This window comes from Sarcophilus harrisii, chromosome 3, assembly GCF_902635505.1.
Source record: "Sarcophilus harrisii chromosome 3, mSarHar1.11, whole genome shotgun sequence".
In the NCBI taxonomy this organism is placed as follows: domain Eukaryota; kingdom Metazoa; phylum Chordata; class Mammalia; order Dasyuromorphia; family Dasyuridae; genus Sarcophilus; species Sarcophilus harrisii.
The window spans coordinates 2,291,777-2,298,755 of NC_045428.1; the positions used below are offsets into that span (position 1 = coordinate 2,291,777).

Sequence of the window (6,979 nt, forward strand, 5' to 3'; positions counted from 1 at the left end):
TTTGTTTTGGCTACATACCTGCTTGGTGATTTGTTTATTCCTCAATACTCATTTAGCATCTAAATTTGTTCTTCCTCTTTAGTACTAGGAACTTTTCTTTCCCTGTTTCTTTCCTCTGGCCTTTTTACCTCTTCTACTAGCCTCTTAGCCTCCTTTCCAATTTGGTGTGGAAAATCCACCACAGGGAAAAAAATGACCTGTCCTTTTATGGTAGCAGTATTTTCTAGGTTTAAATAATCACTTTATGGGCATTCAATAGGAATTCAAAGAAATGAGTGTCACTTGCATAATTCATTAGTTTTCATGAGTATGTAATAATTTGCTCTTGTGACAGCCCTCTACTATGGACTCTTAGGGCAAATGATGAGTGAACCAAGGGTACTCTCATCATTGGAAAGGAAAACACAGAAGTAAGGGCAAAGGGGCTCTTCAAAAGCTATGTCTGAGAGACTGTGGATCAGGGATCCATCTATGACATCATAAAATGCTACATATCTCATTTCATAATCAAGAAAAATGCCCACTTTGTCAAGAGGTGAGCTGCATTGACAACCCTTTCCAGTCTTGAAGCCAGTGCCTACATCCTCAGATGAGGAGGAAATAATTCCCTTTCTCCTGATTGAATCTTTACAGATGCCCAGTTCCCACTCTGTCATGTCTCCCACCTCCACTTCCCAATAGTGTTTGCCAGAGGTGAATTTCTGGGCTCCCAGAACCACAAGGCTAGACTTAAATCTCTCTTTATTGTCAGGCAGGTCTTGACAGATGCTGCCATACTGGATCCTCTTCAAATCCTCAGACAGGATGAGATGAGGATGGGCTGATTCAGGATCAAAAGTTATGTCCCTGTGGAAACTCCTGAGCATTTCTCTCATGCCTGTGACAGGGCAGGTAGGCCAGGAAATGGAAGGAAGTGCTGGTCTTTGGAATACAAGTTCTTCCTTCTTTTTCAAAGTATCTGCTTTAGCCTGTGTCATTTCCAAGGGCATCATGTCCAAATTCTCCTCTACTTGGAATACCATTTGTCGTACATTCTGGATTTGTTGGGTCAGTTTGTGCTCCTTCTCCTCCAGGTTGACCACATTGTCTCTGGATTGCTGCCCCAGACTTTCCAGACATTGATATTCTTCATCCCATAACAATTGGTGAATTTTGCCATATTCAGAAATAGCTGATTGTTTCAAAGTGTAGGTCTGCTCTCTGAATTGTGCCTGTCTCTTTCTCAAGGTGTCCAGTGCAGTTTGAAATTTCTCTTCTTTCTTCTGTAAGATCCTCCATATCTGGTGGAGCTTCTTCTTGCACTTGTCAGCAGCTGTCTCCAAGGGAAGGACTTGGTGGTCCTTAACCAGGGCTGATAAGCAGGAAGCACAGAGGACACTCTGGTCTTCCTCACAGAAGAACATCTCTTGTTCTTCATGTTGATACAGGTATGAGCCCACCTCTTTCTGCAGCAGGTGAGGTTGGAGCATCTTCTCAATGGTGCAGAGTCTGCCGGTTCCTGCTCAACAACCTGGCTTTGAGTGGTTCCTGCTCTCTGCACAGGCTGATGTGATGGCTCCCTTCCCTGCCCTGGACAAGGCCCTCTCTGCACTCTCAGTCACCCAGTCAGTGAGGTAGTTCTGGCAGATGGAAGCAAGTGAGGCCTGTCTGGAAGTTAGCAATTAAACAATTGCATGTGTGTTCCTCAGAATCTGATTCCTTCCTTTTCAGGTAGGGAGAGTGCTAACTCCTGCCTTTGAGCTCTGAGAGCAAAAGATACTGGCACTGAGCTGTGTGAGCCTTCTTATATCCCTTCACTTGCTTAGCCCCACCCTCAACTACACCCTCAACAAGGTGAAAACTCTTGTCTTTTGATAACACTCCCTTACTCTGCTTCAGGGCTGAGTTCTCACCTTTCTTCTCTTCCCACACTTCAGTGTTACTATCTCTTGAGAAGAAAACTCCTTCCCTCCTCTTAGTACTTGGAAAGATCTCCTCCTTGTGTCCCTTAGCAGTAACATACAAGCCTCAAAACATCACCTTTCTGATGTGCTGAGGACTGAGCTTATGGTAAGGAAGGTCACTTCACCAAACGAGTCTTTTCCAGAGCTGCTTCCACCCTTATTTTATGAAGAAAACAATTATCCACCCTTGCTATCCCTTCCCCTTAGTTTCCCCTTTTTGTCTCATTTCATGATTATGATTCAATCACTGGATCAAGATGTCTTTATATTTTAAAAAAAAAATTTTTTAAGGTCCTTATTTATGATTCCTTTCTTTTTAGATATTCAACTTAGAGAGAAAATTGGCTAACTCTTCGGTTTCTGCTACGAATTTGAGACTGATTTCTTGTTGTTGTTTTTGATTTATTTGCCCCTTTGGTTCTTGTTCACTGCTGGAACTGGTGAGCTCCCAGTTCTGAAAGTGCTTCCATTCTCTCCTTTAGCATTTGGCATTCCATGTGGCTGCTCTTCCACATCCTACCTCCGAGAGACAAGGAGGGAAATTTGCTACTTACTCCCAGGATAACTAGGTGCCCTGTAGCTGAAGTAGCAGACAGCAGTGGGGACCAGGTTAAGACAAAAGATCCCTACCCCACACAACCTTTAAAGTACAGAGTATTGGTTGGGGGTGGGTTCCCTGAGACTTTCCTGGGTTTCAACAGAAAATCAGATCCTAATTGGAACACACTGACCCCTTTTAAGTATAAGTTAGAACTTACAAATTATTAAGATCTCACTTCCAAAGTGTAAATCCCAAGCGCGCAAAGGCAACAGTAAAATTATTTCTCACAATTTAAAACTGCCCAAAAGAATACTCAGAACAGATCTGGCAGGTAAAGGCAACAGTAAAATTATTTTCCACAATTTTAAAAATCATTTTAATCAGATGTTTTCTCTAGCTTGAGTGCAAAGCAATTAGCATAAACTCCATTTTTTTCTCCAGAGGTCTTATCTAAGGTTAAACTAATCAAGTGCCAGTTTTTTTTTAAGTTTAAAATTGCCAATAAATTTTTACCAATTCCCAAAATTCTTCATTTAGCAGGGCTCTGAACGAAACAAAATCACAAACAGGTGACAGACAAACAATACACAAAACACATGGACAATGTTGTGCCATAGTCCCTTTTAATGTCCTGACCCAGGTTCCCAATTGTCCTATTTAGTTACTCTGCCTCGTTTATAATCTTTCCCTCTTAATGTTTGATGAGATAAAGGTTTCTTTCTTCAGGCTATAATCATTCCTTCTTAATGTTTGACAAGAGAAAGGGCTGTCCATTTTAGATATCATTAGAATATCAGTCACCTCTCTGGTACCTCCCTCCATTGTGTCATTGTTCTTGTTATTCTATAAAAATCTTGCTGTTCTGATACTTGGGGCTGGATTTTTTGAAACTATAGTTTCGTTCAGTCCAGGGACCAAGTATGGATCCATTTGGTCCCAGTTAATCTCTCTATTTCATGAACTATTAAACTGACCTCTAACCTCTTTTTTCCATTTGTCTGGGATTACATGTTGGAGCTCCCCAAAGAGATTCTGGGAACTGACAATGGGACTAGGGGTTAGAAACATTTTCAAATTTCCATTTTGGGCCTGGAATAAGTTGGGGATCTCATCTCAGTAGAGACCACATTGGTCAGTGGATACTTTTGATTTGGCCAGGGAAGAGTTAGACACAATCTTAGCACGTGGATTCTCAGAATAATAGAATGCTGGCAGAATGATGGGCATTGAAATCTGAGAAGGTCATTATTCAGGACACCAGATAATACTCTCTGGTTTTGTGCATCCCAGATCTGTTATTGTCTGTCTATGTTTTGGCTTTGGTTTTGATTAGTGTCCAGCTGGACACAGTTGTCACTACCTGAGTGTCTCCCAAGACGCATCTGGGTCAGTGTGGCAGTTGGCACACCTCTGGGCATTCCAGAGTATAAATCTGGGTATTTTTTAGACACTATCTGTATGCTGTAACAAGAACAACGAAAAACACGGGAGCCTCCGTTTGGATTTTTGGGAGTTAGGGCAGTCAGGAACTGACTTTGACTGCTGGACAGTCTAGAGTGAGCTCTGTGTTCTGTGTGATTTGTTTTATATTTTGTTAATTTAGGAGCTCTGTTAAATTTGGGAACAATATTCACATTTGAAATTAGTTATTTCAACAATGAATTCAGCTGGAGAAAACATTAGATTAGAATTTTAAAGATGATTCTAAATTTGGAAATAAATTTTACTGTTGCCTATGCAGGCTAAGTGAATTATCTTTAAGTACAAGATCTTAAAGAACAATAGCTTGTTACAATTTCTGTTAACACTTGCCTGAAAGGGTCAGGTGCCTCTAATTGGGTAGGTATGTAGCAAGAGCATCTGACTTTTTCTGAAAAGCTTCAGCTCTGGCCCAGTTGAAATTAGGAAGGTCCATTGGGAATAATGGCCACAGGGGCCAGAGGAGGAAAACTCTGCTGCTTCATTATTCCAAATAGGAGGGGAAGGCGATTCATATATTATTGCGAATTCACAGCTGTATTTGGTTCTGGTTGTTACCTATGTAACATTGTAAGGGTTATGCTTTAAATCCCAGCTCTGCTGGACATGTAATTTGGGAATCTTCCCACCCATCCCCCACTGATTTTTCTGCGCTAAAGTTGGTGGTGGGGATCTTTTTATGCTAAGAGTGAGAACTTAAGGTCGACCCGCACTGTTACTTCAACTATTGGAGCATCTAGTTAGTGTGGGTGGGTTGGTTTAACCCTTCCCCCTGCCTCCTCCCCATCCCAATTCCTCACCTTCCATCCCTGCACCCCACCCTGTCTCTTTGCTGGTGGAGGAGGAAGGCAACCATTGAATGCTCTCCTCCTCCCTCTAAACTATTTCAGACTTTTTTCTTTTTTATCAAGTTGTATTTCATGGTTCTTGGCTAAAATGTACAAAATGATTTATATAAATATAAAGGTTTATAGTATTTGGTTTGGATTTGTTATTGGAGTAAAATTTCTTCAAGTTTATACTTAATATGTTATTAATTTTTTCCTCTGTAAGTGATTTCTATAATCAGAGCAATCATGAATAAGAAATTATTAATGCAATTCAATTATATGTGACTCGCTGTTCCAGTAGTCATCTGTAATCATTACTCCACAATACTTGAGCAAATAAGTAGCGTTATAGTCATCGACTGGTTACTAGATATTGGGTCTGAATATTCAAGTTTTTTAAGGTTTGTAACTCATGAGAGGCCACACCTCATATTGTCCTTGTGGACCAGTCTTTCTATCTCGGACTGTTCTAACTTGCCTTTGTTAGATTTGTTTTTGTTCCTATATTTGGTCAAATTACATTTATATTGACTGCTTCTGGGACTGATCGAAACATGATTATCAGCCTGCCACTACAGCCAGCCCTTTCCCTGGATAAGCATATTCCCCATTTTCAGCAGAAGCTGCTTTTGGAACCATCGCCCCTGCTCTGATTTTCTTTGGTCTGATATGGGGGAGTGGGAAAGTGGTGGAATTGCTAGAATTTTATTTGTAGTACTGTGTGTTTTACGACGTGGAATGGAAATTGTTAAACTTGTGTAACTATTGCTGTGATGTGTGAGGGATTTTTAGTTGTTTATTTGCAGATATATATATATATGATTTATATGTGGCATGGATATTTGATTATTCCTTTTCATGAGGAAAAAAAAACTGGAGGAATAAAGAGGAAATTGGGAAACTGGTGTATTTTCTTAGGCACTTCTGCCCTACCCCCTATCTTACTAGTTTAGATTTAGTGGAAGGCCTTTAAACAGTCCTTTTTCATTTTTACTCTTTGCTTAAATTTATTGGAGTATGACTTCCTGGATTTATTCTTTAACTTTGAAATCCCTTCTTCTGTTGGATTGCCAGGCAGACTCAGTTTTGGGGATTAATTTTGGGTACATCAATCAGATTCCTGTTTTGGAATGTCAGTCCTCTGTGATCTGTTTCTATACTCCTGTGCCCCAGGTCCTTAATTCATAACTTCAGCTTACTGCGGACATATGGTGGATATCAGGCCTCAAAGTTTGAGGTTTTGCCTGCTTTGGTCTAACTGTGCGTAATCTACTGCTCAAGAAATGCAGTCTGTTCTGCAGACCTGTCTGTTCCTCTAGGAGGCACAGGTGGAGCTACTCAAGCCTCCCTTTCTCCCCTGGAGCCAGGTCGCCCCTCTGAATGAGCCTTCTTGGCCTGAGCCTGCAGCTTTGTAAGTAGAAACGAGTCATGCACAAATGACCACAGGCCTAACTCCAGTGATGCTCCCCAGAGTACAGAGGATCTGATATAGTTTGAAATAAGGATATTTGTATATTGCTGATTAAATCTGGGGTTATCAAGCAGGAGACTTGACTATTGCCATAAGTCTTTGCATTGTTCTAAGCAATTTTGATTTTATTTGGTCCTTCCTTCACATAAGATTGGACATTATATGGGACTGGGCACCTCAATTCCTCCTGTCATTTGATGAACACTCTGTTAGGGCTGAGTTCACCTTTCTTCTCTTCCCACACTTCAGTGTTACCATCTCTTGGAAAACTCAACCTACCTTTTAGGTAGCAAAGATCTCCTCGCGATTCACTCAGCAGTAATATACCTCATTTGCAAGCCTCAAGACCTCACCTGTCAGATGTGCTGACATGGAGAGCAGGTGAAGGGCCTCCCCTAAACAAATCTTTTTCTTTAAACTGCTTCTCTTGTAGGCTCCCATGAGAGAAAACAAGTAGCCACCTTTGGGATCCCTTTGCCTTGGTTTACCTGCTCTCATTTCATGATTTATGATTAATCTTTGGATCAAGATGTCTTTATATTTTTAAAATTTTTAAAGGACCTAATTTCTGATTCTTTTCTTTTTGAATATTCAACTCAGAAGATTGTTAGCTTCTTCTATTTTAGTTTGGCACAATAGTTTGAGAGCAGTTGCTATTGTTTTTTAATGGTTATCCATTTAAGGTCTTTCATTGTTGCCCAAGGTGAAACTCCCA

General features: G+C 40.7%; 1 pseudogene; it reads right to left on the minus strand.

Moving 5' to 3' along the window:
* Positions 1–341: 341 nt before the first annotated feature.
* On the minus strand, positions 342–1,469 carry LOC116422164 (annotated as a pseudogene).
* Between the last annotated feature and the right edge of the window lie 5,510 nt (positions 1,470–6,979).